Source organism: Crocodylus siamensis, chromosome 4 (assembly GCF_052110815.1).
Source record: "Crocodylus siamensis isolate JL-2025a chromosome 4, ASM5211081v1, whole genome shotgun sequence".
Classification (NCBI taxonomy): Eukaryota; Metazoa; Chordata; order Crocodylia; family Crocodylidae; genus Crocodylus; species Crocodylus siamensis.
Window position 1 is genome coordinate 228,507,357 of NC_143398.1, and position 12,184 is coordinate 228,519,540.

A 12,184-nucleotide genomic window follows, 5' to 3' on the forward strand; every position below is an offset into this window, starting at 1 on the left:
TCCTATATTTGACATTTTGGCATTTAAAAAAAAAAGAATTAGCTTCTTGTGAATTTTCTTTTAAGTTTCTTAAATGAAAGTGGAGTATTACTCTATCAGTGTCCTTTTACTGATGCTCTTAAACTATCAGAGCTACAATGCCAAGCCAGTCCACAGTACATGATGATGTTCAGATATACCTCTTTTAAGCTAAGCTTGATGACAGTGGCAAATAGTATTTTAAGATATTGATTGCAAGACTGAAGAATCAGACAGGCTGAGAAGCTAAAAACACATGCAAGAATTTCAAGGCCCTTGAGTTAGTTTTTAAGCTAGAAGAGGTAGCTTACTGCAGAAGTAATGGGGGAAACAGCAGCGGAAGAATCACCGTGAGGAAGAGAAACATCAGCTGATGCCAGGAGGGGAAGAAAAAAGGTAGTAAAGCAAAGTCCTCTTACAAGCTGTCCTATGCCCCACAGTCAAATGTACTAACCAGAGGTGGATTAAGGTGTATTGGGGCCCTGGGCAAACAAAACAGGAGCTGGGCTGCAAGAGGGGGAGAGGGGCCTCTTCCCCTCCTGGTGCTGGTGGGGGAGGCTGGGTGGACCCTGCTGTGCTGGGGGGGGCACATGCCCCCCTCTTCTCCCTGCTACCTGCCAGAGCCAAATGTACACGCTCAGGCACACACACAGACACAGGCACTCAATCCACTCTCTTTCACTCTCTGCACATGGACACACAGACACAAACACACGCTTCCTGTCATGAACACAGATACACACGCACACATTCATGGGCACACACTCAAATAGGTACGGTGCATGGACACACACACACACACACAGATGGACACACAGAGACGGACACACGCTTTCCCTTCACAGGACCTCCCCGACTCTCAGTCATTGAGGCAGCCCCACACCCCCGCTATAAGGTCCCCACACCTCCATCTGGCTCACTGCCTGGCACCTATTAGACTTACCTGCAGGGAACTGCTGCCCAGCTGAGTCCCATACGTCCTTGCAGATGTGAGGCCGGGAGCGCCGCATCACAGTGCTCCCAGCCCGGTCCTGGCCACCCCTCCACCCTCCACCTGGCATGGCACTCCCAGCCAGCCCAGCCCCAGCCCTACCCTGTCTGAGCCACATTGGTGGAGGGGCTCCCAGAGAACAAAATGTGAAAGCCACTCTTTTAAACTTGGCGCCATTTTTGTCTCCCTGCTGGGAAACAAAAAATGGTGCCAAACTAACACTGTGGCTTTTGTTTCCCTGCTGATGAGGATCCCTGGGGCTCTGAATTGGCAGTGGCCCCTGGGCCCAGATCCAGCTGGCCCATCTGTTAATCTGCCTATGGTACTAACCACAAAAAAGGGTGAGGAAAAAGTTAAGCCATCTATAGTGCAGGCAGTCTGGAAAACAGCTAATATTTCCTCCTAAATATTGATCTTCATGCACTTTGAAAACTGTTAAGACAATTTTCAGATACTAGAATTTTTGCCAAAATTCACTAGATCCCCAAGGCACCTGCCAGATGTGAATGTGAAGGGGTGATGGGACCTGATGCTCAATCCACACAAATGTGTTCCACCATGACACACATGCTTGGCAGGAGGAGTGATTGTGGGATTGAGCATCAGATCCCATTTTCCTTGCACCAGCAATAAGATGAAGCCCAGGATCATGATCCCTGCACTGGCAAGTAGCAAATTTCCAAGGCTGGAGTCCACAGCTGATGGGGCTCTAGCCATGGGGATGTACTATGAACTCCTGCGGCTGGGAGCCACATCAGCTGATCTGGGCTCCCAGCCACAGGAGAACATGGTGCCCCCACAGCTGGGAGCCTGGATCAGCTGATGGGACTCCCAGCCACAGGAGCTCACCTGGCCACATGTTCAATTAATGGTGTGATAGGAACCAGCCACAGTTATGACTCATTTTTTTGTGAAATAACTTTGTGGCTTATTCCTTATTTTATTAATTCATTATTTGCTTTAATATGCAGTTGGGTCACAACTTAAGATGTGAATAACTGGCTAATCATATCTTAGGTGTAATACTTTAGGAAGAGCCACTTTGTGCTGGCCCCATGCTGACTGGAAGATCTTGGTTCTGTCCCTGTTTAGAACAGGGACAAGCGAAGGTGGTTATTTAGAAAGTATATTCAAGTGCCGTTCCATGAACAGAAGTGGTAACAAGATAATTAACCTTCCTTGAACATGCTTTCTAGGTTCTCCTCTGTCTTATCCACAAAACATCAGAAACTGTTATATATGGGTAGCTGCTCATACTTTTAGTTCTGAAGGTTCCTGTTTCAATGCACAGCTCCCGCTCCTCACACCTCTTTCTTGTGCAAGGTGAAGCAAGTTAGTTTTATTTTTAAATCAAATTGTATGAAACTCAAAAGAAATAATACTCCCTCCACCCGTTATGTGGTGACTATATATTCTTTTCCTGACCTGGTATTTTAACTATCTCACTTTCTCAAGATCACCATCCTGGTGCATTCCTGTCCTCAGCCACTCAGTAACCATCACAAATCATTGGACGTGCTGCAAGATAGCCTGCATTATGCAGATCATACTAAATGATTCTAACAACCACCCAAACCTAAACATCAGTGATTCATGCAGCCAATACTGTACGTCTCAGACTGGTATCTCTTTGCATTGCCCCCAGTCTGTCTGCTCCAGCCTTAGGACTCTCCTTTCCCTCAGAAAAGTCTACCCTACATTACCCCTTACCTTTGAGAAGCCCTCCCTGAGCTTGTTTGCAAAGCTCCAACTGCTTGCCTCTTCCAAGTCCCTCCTAAAAAGACTTTTTTTTACAAAGAGTATTTTTAAAAAAAAGAGAGGGCAAAAGAGAGGGTTTTGCCTAGACCTCCACTCACCTGAGTTATAGATTTGCCTTATCACCATCATGCTTGTCCCTCCATAACCTTCCCCACCAGACAGGTGTTGGTGTTCTGTACTTTGTTGGGCCATATCAAGTTTTGTCTGGGAGCTTTCTGGACTCAGGAAGTGTGAACCTGAATTGCAGAAGGGGTGAGTTCCCAAAGCCTTCATTTAGCACTTTTGAAAGCATGAAGCCAGCTGTCTCTCCTTGTTTGGGAAGATGACACAAATATATTTGGTACAGGTGCACCAGTACATTGGTCCATAACATATTGGCATAAAAGGATAATTGACATTTCCGTCAATCGGCTTTTTTTGGCTGATGTGGCTGATAATGCCGCTGATAAATGCCGCATGCAGGGGCACTGCTGCAGCATGCACACAGCTGGGGTACAGCCCAGCAGCTTGGAGACCAGCATCCAACCAGTAAGTCTGGGGCAGAAAGGATAGGGGGGCAGATTGAGGCCCCCATTGTGAGGGAGGGAGTAGGGCTGGGGCAGGAGCAGGGGCAGGGGTGGGTGCTGCACAGCTGGGGCAGGGCACCGGATAGAGCCAGCAGTTCATCTGGGGAGGGGTAGCTTCTGCCACTGTGCACACCCCCAGGCAGAGCATGTGCCCCCAAGATCTGTGCATAGGGCAAGGGCAGGCTGCCCACTGTGGGCTGGGGGCAGCGCCAGGCTCTTCCCGGCAGGGGGGATTGGGCCAGGGCTCCACTCGGGGTGGGCAGTACTGGCACTGGGAAGAGGGGCTATGAGGAGGAGGACTACAGCCACTCCAGAATTTATCATAGCCCTCTCCACTCCTACAGCCACCACTGCCTGCCCCAGTCCAGTCTCCTCTGCCAGGAAGAGCCTGGCACCACTCCCAGCCCACAGTGGCATCCTGCCCTCACCCTGTGCACACATCTGGAGGGCATGTGCTCCCCATGCCCCCCCAGGGGTGTGTGCAGCAGCTGGAGCTGCCCCCCTATACTCCCCAGACAAGCCACCAGCTCTGTCCCACACCTCACACCCCAGCTGGCAAGTGCCTACCCCTGCCCCAGCCCCAATCTTTTCCTCACCATGTGGGCCTCGACCCCTTCCTCCCCCAACAGACTTACCAGCTGGATGCTGCTCTCCTAGCTGCCAGGCTGCATACTGGTGATTGGATTGGTACTGGCCGATATAGCTCGTTAATAATCAGCCATCAGTATCAACCCAAAAAATCTTTATTAGTGTACCCCTAATATTTGGGTGCCTAAAATATCAAAAGTTACATTAATAGTATTAACAACATTAAGCAAAGTTTGTGTGTGACCTGGGCTATCATTTAAACAACAACAACAAACTCACCAGGGGGACCAGTGAAAAATAGGTGAGGCTCTGTTCCCCCCAGCACCACCTGGGGTAACAAAGAATAATGGCCACAAATTGATTGAGAGCAGGTTCAGGCTTGATATCAGGGGCATTATTTTATGGTTAGGACTTCCAGGCTCTGGAATGGGCTCCCAAGGGAGGTGGTGATCTCCCCTACCTTGGGGGTCTTCAAGAGGAGGTTGGATATATATCTGGCTGGGGTATTATGATCCCAGCACTCATTCCTGCCCAGGGCAGGAGATCGGACTTGATCTGTTCAGGTCCCTTCCAACCCTAGAAACTATGAAACAAAAAAACTGAGTTTATGGTCTTTTTAACACGTTCATGCCCACTCTTCTGCTCCCTGCTACACAATACTCTTGCACTCCCTACAGTTTTTCCACTTAGTCTCAAACATCCAGATGATTTTTGCTTTTCTCAGCACTCTTTACTAACAGCCTTCTTTCCTGGATTCTGCCTCCTTAATAATTATAGCTGTTAAACGATAATCCGATGAGATGGACAAAGGAGGCTTTGCCCAGTTAGAGCCTACATTTATTAGTTAACAAGGTTTTCTTACAACAGAGATTATTGACTCAGTTGTAGAGTTGAGATTTATAAGATTGTGTCTTTATTCACTATTGGCCTAGTCATGCATATACGTATTTACAGACTTAAAAATATCTCTCTTATTGATCAAGAAGAATGTTTTGTTCGATATTAGTAAATGAATAAAAAAATTCCCGATAAAAACTCCATCTGTATACAGAGGAGGAGATTTCAAACATTAACAAAGCCACTGCTTCTTTGACCATCACATGGATCAAAATCATCACGATAGACAGTTGGTTTGGATCTTCATTACATTAGGTTTTTTGAGGTTTGCCACACCTCTGACTCTGCTGCCAAGCAAATAAACCACAAACAAGAGGGAACAGATGAATTCCTGACTTTCCTCATTTGTTTCTGTTTATCTAATTGGCTTTCTTCACCTGGATGTCCCAGGGTCAAAAAAAACCCCTTACTGGAAAGTAGTGCGAGGAATGCCTGCGTGTTCAGTGTGTGGTGCCACAGATGGGTCTGTGGCACCAAATACTGCATGTCTGCATTTATCTGTTTGCACACCTAACAGTACAATTGTTGCACTATTAGACTGTTAGTGCTATTACACTATTATTAAAAGCTGCAGCACACCGGTTGAGAATTACTGGTTTGTAGGATAGAGGCCCTGGCTCTAGCACGTTCTCCATCCAGAATGTGACAAGTATTGTGTTGGCAACTCCTGTGATTTTTTTTTTTTTTTTTATGTTTTCATGAAAGCCTTTGCTCCAGGAGTCAGATGATTATGTGAGAGATGGAGCATTTTTTTAATATCAAATGTTTCACTTACATTTTCATATTTTTAAATTTTAACTATATTTCATAGCTATATACATGATATTTAGATGTTGTTTTACTTGAATGGTTCTACATTAAAAAGGAATTTGAGGTTTTGTTTCATGGGAAATTTCTAAATGTTGGCCATTTGTTACAAATGTTTTTGGAAGTGTTGAAATTTCCCAGATAGCAGAGAGCTGGCTGGAAAATAGAGGTTAACAGGGAGATTCTTGTTGCTTAGCCAGTATGCCGCGTAGGATATTTTCACAACTCATAGAAAAGGGGAAGAAGCCAGGCATGCTGGAGTCTTTCCAGGAGTTTGACCAGTGAATCTGTAAGGGATGGAGGATTAGAGACAGCATGTTTAAACCACTAATCTACATACTCAACAATAAAGCAGTGACCCAGATGTTTCAAATGGCTTAACCCTACTTCCACATGCAGATTAATAATTCTGTTCTCCTAATTCTTTGCCATAGACAAATGTTTTTTGCTTAGGCTTTGCTTGTCAACTCAGGATCTGACCCTTTGTGAAATAAGTGCATTTCCTACATGTGCCATCCTGTACACAATGGTGTGTACTGAGCAGTGAAATGAAAATCATTTGGATTCTTCCAAACTGGTACAATCAGATTTTAGAAACAAGGAAAATAATTACTGCAGAATGGGTATTTTTAGATGAGCAAATTCCATGTCTGAAGTTGGTATAATATATGGCAAAAAGCCCTGCACACAGAGTGACAGGAAAGAAATGCAAGAGGAGAGTTTAACTCTAAGTCAGTAGAACACCGATTCCCAAAGGATGGGCTGTGGAAGACTGTTACTTCATCAGTATCAGATCCAGCTCACAGTCATGCCATAGAGCCCACAAGGCACCCCACTGATTTGGAAATTTGGTGGTGGAGGAGCAGTGGCAATTAATACGTTTTTGGTTCCAACCATTTCTTGAGGATAGAAGTGTTTTCACCATTCTTGGGCAGTATTTCCCAAACTTTTGATACTTGGGGCAGACCTCTTTTCTGGATTAAAATTGGTGATATGCTTCACTGGTGCTTAATACTGCCACTGCTCCCCAGCCCCCCCACCAAAAATCCAAGCTCTGTACGGAGGGATCAGGTCTCAACCCTGTCAGCCCCTCACAGTAAGATTGAGCCCTAGCAACACCAACCCTGCAGCCAAGATCCAGTCCACAAACTGACCCAGCACTACTCATCCTGTGTGTGGGTGTATGTATGCATGCATGTGTCTGCATGGATTTCATAGACATTAGGGATGGAAGGAACCTCAGAAAATCATTGAGTCCAACCCCCCGTCCAAAGAGCAGGAAGTCACCTGGGGTTGTAGGATCCCAGCAACATTAGCATCCAATTTACTCTTGAAGGTGTTCAATGTAGGTGCCTGAACCACCTCCGATGGCAGGCTGTTCCAGACCTTGGGGGCTCGGACAGTAAAGAAATTCTTCCTTATGTCCATCCAGAAAATGGTCTTGCAGTAGTTTATGACCGTTCAACCTCATCATCCCTTGGGGCGCTCTGGTGAACAAATGTTCCCCCAGATCCTGGTGGTCACCCCTGATAAACTTATAGGTGGCCATCACATCACCCCTGAGCCTGCGCTTTTCCAGGCTAAAGAGCACCATGGCTCTCAGCCTGTCTTCGTACGGTCTGTTTTCCTGACCTCTGATCATGCGCGTGGCTGTTCTCTGGGCTCTCTCAAGCTTCTCCACATCTTTTTTGAATTGTGGAGCTCAAAACTGGATGCAGTACTCCAGCTGCGGCCACACCAAGGCCGAGTACAAGGGGAGAATGACATCCCGGGATTTGCTTGAGAAGCATCTATGGATGCAAGCCAGCGTTTTGGCCATTTTACTAACCACAGCATCACATTGCAGGCTCATGTTCATCTTGTGGTCAATGATGACCCCCAAGTCTCTTTCTTCTGTAGTGCTAGCCAGCATAGCACTGCCGAGCCTATAAGGGTGTTGCAGGTTTTGCCTCCCAAGGTGGAGAAGCTTGCATTTTTTGGTGTTAAACACCATCAGGTTCTCGTCCCCCATTTGCTGAGCCTGTCCAGGTCAGCCTGGATCACCCGCCTGTCTTCAGGTGTGGATGCTTTGCCCCAGAGTTTCGTGTGATCAGCGAACTTGGCCAGTCTGCTTCTGACTCCAACGTCCACATTATTAATGAAGATGTTGAACAATGTGGGTCCAAGGACAGAGCCTTGGGGGACCCCACTGGTCACAGGGCACCATGACCATTGACTTCCATCAACCACCACCCTCTGGGTCCATCCACAGAGCCAGTTTCCCAGCTAGTGGATCATGGTGGACCTAAGGCTACAATTGGCCAGTTTCACCAACAGAATCATGGGATACCAGTTCGAAGGCTTTTTTGAAGTCAAGATATATAACATCAATGTCTTCTCCCTTGTCCAGGTGATAGATCATCTGGTTGCAGAAGGAAATGAGATTGGTCAAGCAAGACCTACCCGCAACAAACCTGTGCTGGCTATCCCTCAGGATGTTGGCATCGGCCAGTCCATTAAGGATGGCCTCTTTAATAACCTTTTCTAAGATTTTCCCTGGGATAGCGGTCAGGCTGGTGGGTCTGTAGTTTGCCGGATCCACTTTTCTCCCTTTCTTGAAGATAGACACCACATTGGCCTTCTTCCAGTCTTTGGGCACTACACCAGAGCGCCAGGAGTTTTCAAATTCCATGCTAGAGGCTGGACTATGATGTGGGTATGCAAGTGTGTACATACACACACCTTTTCAAGTATAAGAGTAAGGCATGCCACTAATTTTATTCCATAAAAAAAGTTTGCCCAGGTATCAAAAGTTTGGTAACACTGTACTAGAATGGTGAAACTACTTTTATCCTCAGAAAGTGGTTGGAACCAAAACTGAAGAATCTCAAAAATCACTGATGATGAAGAATGTGGATGAGCATCTAAACTTGTAGTAGACTGAAACCCTCCCCTGAGTGATGGAAATAGCAAAAAGTCTCCTTTACCTCAGCAGGGGCCAGTTTATCCAAATTCTCCTCAATTTTTATCTTGGAGGCTTTGCAATCAGGGATACGTGCAGAACAGAGGCAGAGGATATTAAAATACAATGCATCCAATTGACTGTACTGTCCACTTTGACATAGGAGTACTATTGGTAACCAATAACCCTAGGAAAGTTCTCGCCTTTTAAATTTTTTCTTTATTATGAATCTTAAGCAATTGCTACCCGCAAACTTGTGTCTAAGATTATGTCATTTCCTGCATGAGGACATAAATGTTAATTCCCAGTGACTTTAAAACAAATAGAGATTCTCCTCTTCTTGATGATTATCTGTCTCCTGTGCTTATTTCACTGACTGCAAATATATTGCTAGTGCAGTTCTTTTACACAATTTGAAAGTGTTGCACTCAATAGAAATATGCCAATAAAAGAAGAAATGCATGCTATGAAAAGATTGAATCAGGACCTGGGGTTATACAGAGATACAGTATGTACTTAATTCCAAACCAAGTTTTATTCCTCATCTAAGACATGGCAGGGGTGGGGGAGAGTCACTTGTCTTGGAATCAGTTCAAGGTGTCACGGATGTAGGCAGTTCCCATGCCTCTGGCTCTGGCTACAACTCTTGAGTCAGTTGGAGCTGCAGCTGCCACCTGTCCCCCTGCTGCCTCTGCATGGCCTGCCTTGCCCACTGGCACCCCTTCCCCCGACACCACTTCTGCCTCCCTTGACCCTTGCTCCAGTGCAAACAAGCTCTGTCGTCACTAGAGCCTGCAGCATGGATCATGGCCCAGGCTGGTCCTGTAGCAGTGGTGCCAGCTCCATGCTGCTGCTATGGGCACTGGACTGGGGCTGTGCTCTGTGCTCCAGGCTGCAGTAGGGCAGAAGCATGCCAGGGCAGAAGCAAGGGTAAGCGGTGGAGGAATAAGTAGGGTACAGAGGCTTCAGTGGCAGAGATGAGGGGAAGGGAAACAGGGGTCCGAGGCTGCGGGGGAGAGGGGGGACAAGTAAAAGTGGGGGCAGGCAGCAGGGGGCAAGCTACCTGCTCCCCACCACCTGTATTTCCCCCTCCTTTATCACCTGTCCCCCACTGCCTGCAGTGTTTTAAATTTGTCCCCTCTGCCAATCCTCCAATAATAATAGATTCTATGCATGGAAGATTATACCTAATTGATACATTTTCCACATATAGAATGTAAGTATTGGGGGGGTTGTCTTGGATTTCAGTAAATGCAGCATTCTCAATAGAAATAGGAAGGTATGATATCAAACCAGCTAGATTCCCCTTTTTTGGCTTGATACAGTTTCTGTGGAACAAGCCAATGTGAAATTATCCTTTCATAAAACTGTGCTGTTGGGTCATATAAAAATCGTATTGTGTTCGGCATAGGTCTTGTCACAGGTGTAATGCTTACATCAAGGGGCAGATCCAGAGGAGGTTCAGTGGTGTGTCTTCACTCCCTTTCTGACCAGACATCAGGAGCAAAGTCCCAAAGAAGGTAATTCTCCCTTCTAGTTCCCCTCCATGCTCAGAGGAACATTCCCTCCCCAACATACCCCTTGCCCTTGTGCCTCTGCCAGTGTTCCCGGTGAGCTCCTGTCCCTCTCCAGCCAAGCTGTGCAGAGCATAAATTCAGCCCAAGACACTGGTGGTGATGGTGGGCAGATGGGTTCCCACTCCCTGCCAACTCATCCTCTCCCTCCTGCTCCCCACCCCCCGATGTTCCTCCTAGCTCAGAAGCAGGCACAGGGGAGGGGAACCTGCCTACCCACTCACCACCTCCACAGCTGTCCCATGCTGAGCCCAGCCTCTGTGCAACCTGGCTGGAGTGTGATAGAAGCTCACTTTGCTTCCCAAACAGTACAGACAGAGGGAATACCAGCAGCAGAAGGTAGGGGAGATGGAAGGGGAAAGGATGGGGCAGGAAGGGGAGGAGGCTTGGCTCTGAGCTTGGAGGGGAAGGGAGAGTGGGAATGCTTACCTTCTTTGGGACTTAAAATCCTTAGCTGTTGCTCCTGGGGCAGGGTCTACATCATGCTTCTGGCTTAAATTAGGTGCCGGTATTCCCTGAAAGCACATAATACTAATGTATGGCAATATGTCTAGGCACATTCAAGAAAGTCAAGGCCTGACAAAAGTTTCAGTACCATCACTTTGAAAGGTTTCACTTGTCATATTGGAATTAGCAGTACCTGTTCCTGGCACTAATATTCAGTGGGAATAATAATATGCAAAATTTTTCCAGTTAGAGATTGAGCATTTAGATTGATGACTAGATTTTGAAATGTTAGGGAAATGTCTCTCAATTTTAGAATCTACTAATTTGAGAACAACTTGACCAATTAATCTCCAACTTGGTCTTCCTGTGACATAAGGCTAAGCATATGGAACTGAACCCAGTGAACTTCCCACTTTGGTTGGGTGCATGTGTATAATAGGGGAGGGTAAAAAATTGAAAGGGATTAAAATGTGGTTTATAATGAAACTCTCTCACAAGCTTAAATATCCTACTGCACAGTAGTTCAAGTAAAAGCAATACATAATAGCTACAGAGGCAACTGGCTGCTGATAATAAAAAGGTAATGTTGTTTTGCTTTTAGACTTAAAAAGAAGACTCCTCGGTCAACTATTTTTTTCTTCTTTAAAAACGTAATTCATTTAAGAAAACAGCAGGCATGCGTGGATGGAGCCAGCGACAAGATAGCTAGAAATGCCCCAGTATGCTACCTCATGCTAAGTGATCTGAAAAGGAAAGGGTTTTAATTTAATTTTGAAAACTGCCATGGTCGTTCATGCATAATACAAAGAGAATAGTAACTGAGAGGCAGCATACCAGGCTACTGCACACAAGGTCAACAGAAGAACCTGAGCAGTACGTGTGCATGTAAGCAACAGTGTAATTGTTCCAAGTACTTATTTCTTCTTTTAAACTCAGTGAAAAGGGAAAAAAGTCCCTCATCCTTATCCCTGTGCAGTGGTGCCATCTTTGCTGTGACAGGCGAGAAGGGCAGGAAGCAGAATTGTACTTTGTATGCCTTGGTAAAGAAAAGGCAGCATAAGCTGCCATTAAGGTAAGTACTGTTACTAAGCATATTTAGCACTCTGGCTAAGTACAAACAGTTAAAAAGCCTGAGGCTGAACTGATTCAGTCTTTGCAGGTTAGTCTAAACCAGGGGTGGGCAAAATGCCGCCCGCCGGGCCATTCTATCTGGCCCACAGGGCCCCTAAAAATTTAGAAAATTAATAGTTATCTGTCCCTGGGCTGCTGTTATACAGCCCTCAATGGCTTGCCAAAACTCAGTAAGTGGCCCTCCGGCCAAAATAATTGCCTACCCCTGGTCTAAACTGCAGAGATTAAACTGAAACAGAAGTGAACAGAAATGCAGTTACATGCCTGCAGTGGCTCAGGCCAGAAGCTGGGAAGCACTAGAGCATGCCTCTCTTGCACTTAGCCAGCATGGGCTGTGTGTTCATTTCTTCTGCCTGCTGGCCCCAAGGACTCTGAGATTTGAAGTCCAAAATTACAGCAGCAGGACTCTGCAGGGTTGCTCATCACTTTTTCCTGCATCCAGGTGTCTCTGGGATTTGTAGTCCAC

At 46.2% G+C, this 12,184-nt stretch overlaps 1 protein-coding gene across 1 annotated transcript in view; it reads left to right on the forward strand.

Annotated features, from left to right (window-relative positions):
- The window catches only part of NXPH2 (neurexophilin 2), a 69,854-nt gene that overhangs the window by 35,188 nt on the left and 22,482 nt on the right, over positions 1 to 12,184 (forward strand). The window lies entirely within an intron of this gene.